The following is a 9,763-nucleotide window of genomic DNA, read 5'->3' on the forward strand; positions in this document are numbered from 1 at the left end:
GTAAGGAATCTGTTCCTCCTCTTGTGAACTATTTTCTTTTTCTGCGCTTCATCATCTTTTTCTGATTCTTCATCATCTGAATTCAAGTTGGTGTGGTTACCTAACACGGCAATCACAAAGCATTCTTCCAAATCTTCTTTTTCATCAAGGAACTTCATTGCCTTCAGGACATTGAATTTAATTTCATCATCGTGTACTCTCATGGTGAGTTTCCCTTTCTGTACATTGATGACTGCTCCTCCAGTTGCAACGAATGGTCTTCCTAAAATGATGGGAACGTCAACATCAACTTTATAATCCAGGATGATGAAATCAGCAGGAAAAATGAGCCTGTCTACTTTGACCAACAAATCTTACACTTTTCCCTCAGGCTTGACAATGGATCTATCTGCCATCTGTAGTGTTACAGTTGTGGGTTTCGTTGGTCCAATAGCTAATTGTTTGAAAACTGAGGAGGGCATTAAATTGATTCTTGCCCCCAAATCATACAAGGCTTTGCCTTGGTAGGTATTTCCTATTACACAAGGAATGGTGAAACTTCTAGGATCCTGCAGCTTTGCCCAAATATTTGCAGCTTTCTTGTGTCATGGTCACAGTTTCACATTCTTCTATTCCTCTTTTTTTGGAGAGAACATCTTTCATGAACTTGACATACTTGGGCATTTGTTCTAGAGCTTCCACCAAATGTATGTTGATATGAAGCTGCTTTAAGATGCTCAAAAAATTTTCAAACTGCTTGTCATCTTGCTGCTTCTTCGTTCTTTGAGGGAATGGAATTTTAGCTGGTATTTGTCTAGTTGCTTGACTCCTTTCAACTTGGTTTTGATCACCAGCTAGAGTTCTCTTTTCAGGTTCTTGATTTTCTTCACCAGCTGCTTGCCTTGGTTGTTGATGTGCAATACTTGGAGATTCCTCCACTTATTCATCACTTTCCTCTTCAGTATTCATGGTTGTGGTCTTAGGAGTGGTTGAAGTTTGTGTAGTAATTCTTCCACTCCTCAAAGTGGCCGCTTTGATCTGTTTTGGAAGGGATTCTGAGGGAACGTCAGTGTCTCCTGGTGGGTTGATGGGTGTTCTGGTGTTCAGGCTAGCAGCTATCTGTCCCAGATGGGACTCAATATTTCTAACAATCACATTGTTCCTAGTAACATATTCCTTGACATAATTCTCCAATGTACTGATGCGTTGTTCTTCTCTAGGGAACGGAGCACTGTTGGATCTTCTTTGTGGATCATATACTCCATTTTCCCCACTGCTGCTTTGTTTATATTGTTGCTGCTGATTGTTGTATGGTCTTTGGTTCATGGGTGGCCTCCATTGAGGATTATGGTTCCGATCTTTCTGTTTGGTTCCTCCATAATTTTGATTGTTGTTGCGTCTTGCATATTGATTGTCTCTGGCCTAAGTGAAGTTTCTGTTCCCAAAGTTTTCAGCATAACATACCAAGGCTGTGGATGGGCAGTCTTTTGAATCATGATGATCACCACATGCTGAGTATGGTTCACTCTCAGAATTTGTGAGTTGTAAGACTTCCATTCTTAGTTGTTCCTTGTCAGCTTTCAGATTCTTCACTTCATTCATTAGTGCAGCCAGTTGAGCTTCCATGGCGGTTTGCTTATCCAATTCTAGCATGTATGGCTTCCTCACTGGGCTTATTCTTTCTAGTGGCCATTGAAGACATCTTTCTGCAGTACCTTCTATTATCTCATATCTGGATTCAAGAGTTCCTATGAAAAAGTATCCTCTTGCAGGAAAATCTAAATGTGATTGAGAAGTATGGTCAATTCCCTTATAAAAAGATTGTAAAATCCTCCATTTTCCCACTCCATGGTTAGGACATTTTCTGATAATGTCCTTATACCTCTCCCATGCTTCATAGAGATTCTCTCCATAAAACATTCTGAAATTAGAGAGCTCTGCTCTAACATTAGCTTGACGAGACATAGGGAGAAATCTCTCTATGAACTTGTTAGAGAGTTCTTCCCATGAGTATATGGATCCTGGGGTAAGGAATTTCATCCAGATTTTGGCTTTTGAGCCCAAAGAGTGAGGGAACAGCCTCATCCGCATACTTTCCTCTGTCACACCCTCAATTCTAAAATTATCACAAATATCTTGAAAGTTATTGAGGTGTGTATAAGGATCTTTTGCAGGAAGTCCCATAAAAACTCCAACCTCCCTAATCATATTAAACATGTTAGGTTTAAGCTCAAAGTTGGGAACTACAACATGAGGGAGGATTACTCCTCTTTCTGGTCTGTTCCTTGAAGGAGCAGCTGAAGCTCTGAAGTTCTGTTCAGGAGGAATCTCTTCGTTATTGTTATTATTATCAGCCATTTTTGTTTCAAAAATATTTTCTCTTAGATCTCTTCTTCTCCTGTGAAAAGTGCGTTCAGGTTCAGGATCAAAGAAGAACTAAGGAATTTTAGTGGAGTGGTGATAATCTGTTTCAGATTTTTCACTCATAAACCATAAAACATAAACAGTATAAACAACAGAGTATATAATAAAGAATTAACAAATGAAATATATACAGAGTATGAACTTAAAACAATATTAAGGACAGAATTTAGTGTAACTATCCACGGCAACGACACCAAAAACTTGTTGGGTGTGAACTTGTTGGATGCTTAATATATTCTATGAAAGGACGTTCCCTTAATTCAGTTCATCAAGAAAAAACACATTCGTTCTCTTGACTTCAACCCAAGTGCGCAAGCGCACGCATCAAGTAATAAATGAGACTATTAATGCCCAGATTATTGTTCCAACGAGGATAGATCTCTAAATTATACCTTAAACTATTTTATAAAGAATTAAAAATGAAAAGAAAAGACAGTATTTCAACTATTTGGTCGAACGTTCCCTACTATCTTGACAACGTTCCTCAAGGATAGTAGGTTCAGTCTGACTTCAAACAACTCCTCGCGTCGTTATATATGAAATCCTTCTTGATGAGAGAAGGAACAACAATATTTATTGGAGATTTGATGTTGTTGTCACAAGATTTAATAAAAAAAATAACAATAGCATAACAATAATTAAGAGACAACAATATGGGTGGATAAAAACAGTTTTTAACACAAGGAACAGATCCACTGTTCCATTCTTAAATAGATATATTCTCAACTCAAGACTTAACCCTTCTGAATTTGTTCAGGTCTTTTCACTGCAAACTCTGATTTCTCAGCTCATGGACTTTAATGGCTCACAAGTTTTCATATTCCTATGGCTCCCTTGACTCCAACAGTTACTAAGTTCAAAACCTTCAGTGAACGAGGTGGTTCTTTTTTCCTAAGGCAACCAGTAATGTTGTTTTCACAACACTACCTTCCATCTCTGATTAAGCTGTTTGAAATCCCTTCCTTATGGAATTTCCTTTCTCAGTATTAGTTCAATTTCCATTGATACACAATGAATATAGCACACTTAATCACAAAAATACAAAAGCTTCAGTGCAAAAGTTCTGAAAATAGTTCTTTAAGAACTTCGCAGCTTTTTCGTTCCACAAATAACTTAGCCTATGGCTATAACAATAAACATGATTATTCCAAACTAAAGTCTCATAGACCCGAGATTCAGTTCAGAGATAACAAATGAAAGAGAAGAGAAATAACAACTTATATTGATAAGAAACAATTAGGTTACAATAAAATAAAATAGAGAAGTATGGTTGTTGCTCGTGAGGAGTCTCAAATGGTGATATAGTATAGAGGAAGAGTGCTATCACTTAACTACTGCTAAACTATACAACTGAAAAGTAAAAACTACAAATAAAACTAAGTGATCTCTTCTTAATGAATTCGATGATTTTTTTGTGTTGGAAAGTCCTATTTATAGGCAGAAGAGTGGGTGGAAAAACTTGTAATTTTCATTGAATTATTTTCTTGACTGCATGAAAGGGGCTGTGTGAACAGTGCTCATAGGGACACAAGTTGCTAGATGGGACACTTATTGTTGAGATTTTCCTTTTCTTCTGCACTTCCCATGCCATGCTTTCCTCTTAGCCAATGGGAACTCTTTCTTCTCTGCTAGTTTTGTAATGCCTGGCCGCTTCAAGAATCAATTATTATCCCCACATACTAACACGAGACTTTTCAGTGTGCTTTTTCCTCACTCGCACACTTCCCGGGAAAACTTTCCAGGAGGTCACCCATCCCAGAATTGCTCCAAGTCAAGCACGCTTAACTACGGAGTTCTTCCGTTCTGAGCTACCGAAAAGTAGATGCATCTTGTTAGTATAGGTAGTACCAATAAATTCTTATAAGTTATCCCAAACTGTGCAGTCTCACACCTGCACAGTCTTTGGAATCCCTCTCTTTCGGATGTCAATTCTATTCATTCATGCATGTAACCCCCTACTGGAAGCCTGTCAGGAGCCACTCCTTGTCCATTCCTCTTTGCATCGGCGATCACTCTCCGCCCTCGTCAGCGCTCGGGATGTTACATGTTCACCAGCTTCTGCCTGGTTCGTCCTCAAACCACACCGTACTGGAAGAGAGGCCCTGCTTTGATACCACTTGTAACGCCCGGCCGCTTCAAGAATCAATGACTATCCCCACATACTAACACGAGACTTTTTAGTGTGCTTTTTCTTCACTCGCACACTTCCCGGGAAAACTTCCCAAGAGGTCGCTCATCCCGGAATTTCTCCAAGTCAAGCACGCTTAACTACAGAGTTCTTCCGTTCCGGGCTACCGAAAAGTAGATGCATCTTGTTAGTATATGTAGTACCAATTAATTCTTATAAGCTATCCCAAACTGTGCAGTCTCACACCTGCACAGTCTTTGGAATCCCTCTCTTTCGTGTGTCGATTCGATTCATTCATGCATGTAACCCCCCGCTGGAAGCCTGTCAGGAGCCGCTCCTTGTCCATGCCTCTTTGTACCGGCGATCACTCCCCGCCCTCGTCAGCGCTCGGGATGTTACACTTTGACTTTGAATATTTGAGCCTTCTTTCTATGTTTGCACTTTGTTATAGGCTCATTGTACCATTTGTAACTTGTTGCCTTGCCCTGTAATGTTAGCTTTCATGTTGAGCTATGTTGGTACTTCTTGGTGCTTTGTTATCATCAAAACTTCATAAACATAGTCTTCTTGACCTATGGTTCAACACATTCAAATAATAATTAAACACATTCCCATTCATTATTCATAAGGTAGTCAAATAGCATAGATTAGGGTTCATAGAATTCTTTTATAATTTTTAAACTTTAATCTTAATTCTAATCACATTTAACTCCCACTCTAAGCATATTTCCACACACTAACATCAACTTGCCAAACTATAAATCATGATTCCTCATTAACATGACATGAAAACAATTTCTTAGATAATTATTCCAATTAGGATTGGAAATATTCTAAGTCACACCCCATGGATGCCATTATTGGAGAAATTTCAAAGGTGTTTCTACTATAAGTTTTTGAAGGAATGCTTGCAATCATCCAGCTTTTGTTTCTCAAGTTGAACCCAAGCTCTTGATGAGAATTCGATGCTTTCTATGCAAGAGGAGCTCAATCAATTTATTAGGAATAAAGTTTGGGAGCTTGTCCCAAAATCAAATGATCATCAAGTCATTGGCACTAAGTAGATGTTTAGAAACAAACTTGATGAAAATGGTGTCATGACAAGGAACAAGGCAAGGGTAGTAGCTAAAGGTTACAATCAAGAAGAAGGAATAGACTATGATGAAACCTTTGCACCAGTTGCAAGACTTGAAGCTGTTAGATTGCTACTTGCTTATTCTAGCATATATGATTTCAAACTATATCAAATGGATGTCAAATCTATATTTTTAAATGGATTGATTTAAGAGGAGGTATATGTTCATCAACCACCCGATTTTGAGTGGTAGGACTTTCCTAATCATGTTTCTTGATTAAAGAAGGCTTTATACGCTCTAAACAAGCTCTGGGAGTTTGGTATGAAAAATTGAGTAAGTTTCTACTTGATAATGAATTTGATAGAGGTAAAGTAGATACTATATTGTTCGTTAAAAGAAAGCATGATCATACTTTACTTGTTCAAATTTATGTTGATGATATCATTTTTTGTTCTACTAATGAATTTCTTTGTGAAGAATTCGCTAATATGATGACAAGTGAGTTTGAGATGTCTATAATGGGAGATTTGAACTACTTCCTTGGTTTGCAAATAAAGCAAGAGAAAGAAGGTATATCTCCACTTGTGCTCCTAGAGCCACGTTGTCCACACTTTGGGATTCATAACTGACCCGGAGATTCATGAAAGACAGAACCAAAAAGGTCGCCTTTAGAGTTAGTAGTTCAACACGCTTGAATTGTTTGATCTCAATTTTCTTGAGGGGAGCCCTCAAAGTGAAGACCAAGGGAGTCCGAATCATGGAGGGAAGATCGTGAAAAAGACCGACCTCCCAGTGCTCCCTCTTTAATAGCTTGATGATGTTGGGGTCGTCAGAAACCATCATAGCTGGAGGAGGTGAAGGCAGATCTAGACTAGCCTCAGAGACAAAGACGATTTGTTACAAACTCCCGCCCTCAGTTGATGGGGCTGACAGTCAACCTCCAGCCTTCTCTTATTTGGCACTGACCCAAGAGAAGAGCTGGTAGTGGGGGCCTCCCCCTTACCATGCGCCTATTTTCTTATGAAGCTCAAATAGTCCGGGCTCGACATGTAGGCTACAAGGTGAAAAAGAAAAGGAGACAAACAATGAATCAAACAAAGACAAGACCTGGCTATAACCAAGGTCATCCACCAAATTCGGCATCTAGCTCGACTTCAAATTTATGGATGAGCCTGCCAACATCAAAGATCACATAATCCTCTATGTACTTCATTAGTCCATTGGAGGCAATCCGCTTCGCCCTAGTTAGCATAGATTCCGGGGTTTGGTACAAATGGAGAAACTTCATAAATCGGAGAACCCAGCACAAATAGTGCTCTCTGATGCGACACTCCTCCAAAATCAGCTTAGCGCCTGTTTCATAATCAAGCTGAGATAACTTGGCACCAAGAACGACAACCATGTAGTTCTATATGAAATATGCTATGCAAAAGTTCATATTGGTTTTTTATGATTTCCTAGATTGATTATCGTGTTGTGCAGAGAGGCAAACGTTCCCATTGCTGGATATGAGGAACTACTAAAAATAACAGAACCAATCACCATTATACTACAAAGAAGATAGACAAGAAAGTAAGGGGTCTTTATCAAAACCACGAACCAGGAATGTTACAACATCGTCAACAACAATAGAAATATAAGGAGAAATTTGGAATAAGGTTGAAGCAAAGTTGGAGAAGATAGAAAGGGAGAAGATGGAGACTATAACACCTCGTATTTCTAAAATATATAATTACATATGAAAATATGGATTAAGGGGTAGGATTAGTGAAAATCCTGAAATTAGGGCAAAAATACAAAAGAAGGATAAAATGATAATTTGCCAAACACGTAACCTAAGGAAAGAAAAATTGAGTAGAAGATCTCAAATGAAAAAATTAACACTGGAAATGGATTCAAAACAAAAAATTGAGTGGTTAGAAAAGTTTCTGAAATTTGATGAATATTATTTTTACTGGGTAAAAATATCGCGATACAGATGCACCGTAAAGCGCGCCGAATGAATTTTGAGCTCTAGGTTTGGAAATAAGTTATAAATGATACATAGGACTAGGAAATATGATTTCTGGTGATAATTGATCGAAATTAGGGTTTTGGGAAAACATGCTCACAACGCGCATAACAGCTTAAAACTGTGATTTCTTCGAACGAACGGAAAACTCTGAATTCATCTGATCAAGGACAATTAAAGGATAATGGTTAATGTTAAAATTGAAGTTTCTAAATAGTTTAGAAAATTATGGACGTTTAGTGGAATAAGCGGGAGATTTGAATTAGTTTAAATCATGTGAGGTGGCAGTGAGACCCACCCTACTTAAGTATACATGCCACATGGGCATTTCTCCTTCTCTCCTCCCCCCCCCCCCAACTCAAACCTGTGGGGCCCCCATTGGAGAGCAAGTTTTGCTCCAAATCTTCTCGTCCTCCAAACTCACTCATTTCTCACTCAAAACCAACAAAGTTTGTCACCAAAGTTTAAGAAAATCATCATCCAAACACAACCCACCCATTGGTTGCCCTTGAAACCCACTAATTTGAGAGAAAACCCCCATCTATACCCGCGGCCAAGTGAAGGTTTTTGAGGTTCTTGGAGTTGATTGATCCTCCAATGCTTTGGTATGGTGTGGAAGAGTCTTAGGCCTTGCTTGTGAGTAAGTTTCCACACTTTTAATTGGTTGATTTGGTAGATTCAAATTTGAAAATCTAAAGCTATTGTGCATGGATTGATGTAGTTAGAGAGCTCAAATTGAAAATGTGTATTAGATAAAAGTGGCTTAGAATGATATTTTATGATGATTGAGCTCATAAAATTTATTGGTGAAAAAGTTTATAACTTAGGAAAATTTTGAGTTGGAATTTCAATACTTTGTGAATTGGTATGATTGTAGGATTATATAATTAAGTTGTGGAGTATTTGTATGAGTTAATTATAAGATTGTATGGTGTGTGGAAGTGTTGAAATGGATCAAAAATCCTTTAGTGCACATACATGTTGAATTCGGCCAATGAGGGGAAATAAGGATGGATGATGTAAAAATTATGTAATTGGTGTTGTGTGATTATGAATGGTGTTTAAATAGGTTGTATGTTGGTGTGATGTAGTTGAATTGGAAGGAAAAATATTGGATGTGTGTGAGTGTGTGTATTCGGCCATAATGACATAATTTAAGGAAAATGGTGTTGTAATGGTATTAAATTGAATTAAGGGCCTGAATTGGTGTTGGGTTGAGCTTATGGAGCCATAGGAACCTTGAAACTAAATTAAGAAAATGGGTTTGTAATTATTAGCCATATGGCTGAATCATTGTGTATGTGGGAAGGTGGGATCTTGGTGCTTTGAAATTTTGGTTGGTGGCACCTTGTGTTGATGATCCTTGTGTGATCATTGTAGGTTGCCTCTCACAGACGTAAACTTGGAGCATTGAGCTCGGTGGGTTGCCTTTAGTCCTTGACCAAAAGGATTGTGATAAGTGGTTATGTAAATATACATGAATACTTGAGTAAGCATGTATATGTTTTTAATTGATTGTAATTGAGGTGAGAATGACCTATGTGTAGGTATTTCTTGTTGGATCAAGCTCAGTGGCATATTGAATTGGAGCTACCAAGAGAGGGAGCTATCATCAGATAATCCCTTGGTACTGGGATTTAGTCCCCGTGTGTGCTCCATCATGCCCCTTGGGGGTAGTGGTTGAAGGTGGATGTTAAAAATGTATTATAACATGCTCATGCATTTATGTGTGTATAGTGGTACATAGGATGTACCGTGTCTCTGGCCAGTAGACTGTTGCCTTCGGACATTACGAACTTCCACTGGATAGGTCTCCGTGAGGGAGTCTCAGTTGACCTAGGGTCATGGGGTGTCATCTGTTGAGGAGCACTTTAGGAATGTCTCGGGTGTATATGGATGGGGGGGGTACCTTGGTTGATGTTTTGGGAACACTTCCTTGGATGAGAACCAGTAAGCTATATGTCGTGGCCAATAGGCCGGATGTTGCGTGGCTATGGCCGACTATTCTAGCTTCATCGTATTTTTACTCCCTATGCATCCCTACTTTACTAAATCTCTTGCTTTATCCCTTTTTGGTTGTTGTAGTATATTATTGATTTACATCTGAGTGAGCCATTGGGTGGAGTAATCTCCAAAGCCTCTGGG

General features: G+C 38.6%; 1 non-coding gene across 1 annotated transcript; it reads left to right on the plus strand.

Annotated features, from left to right (window-relative positions):
• The first annotated feature begins 1,822 nt into the window (after window positions 1–1,822).
• Window positions 1,823–1,929, plus strand: LOC133315715 (small nucleolar RNA R71). Its single transcript, XR_009752121.1, has one exon. It is a non-coding gene; the product is annotated as a small nucleolar RNA R71 (small nucleolar RNA).
• Window positions 1,930–9,763: the final 7,834 nt, after the last annotated feature.

This window comes from Gastrolobium bilobum, unplaced genomic scaffold (genome assembly GCF_033153095.1).
Source record: "Gastrolobium bilobum isolate Gb01-03AN ecotype WA unplaced genomic scaffold, APGP_CSIRO_Gbil_v1 utg3292, whole genome shotgun sequence".
Lineage (NCBI taxonomy): Eukaryota > Viridiplantae > Streptophyta > Magnoliopsida > Fabales > Fabaceae > Gastrolobium > Gastrolobium bilobum.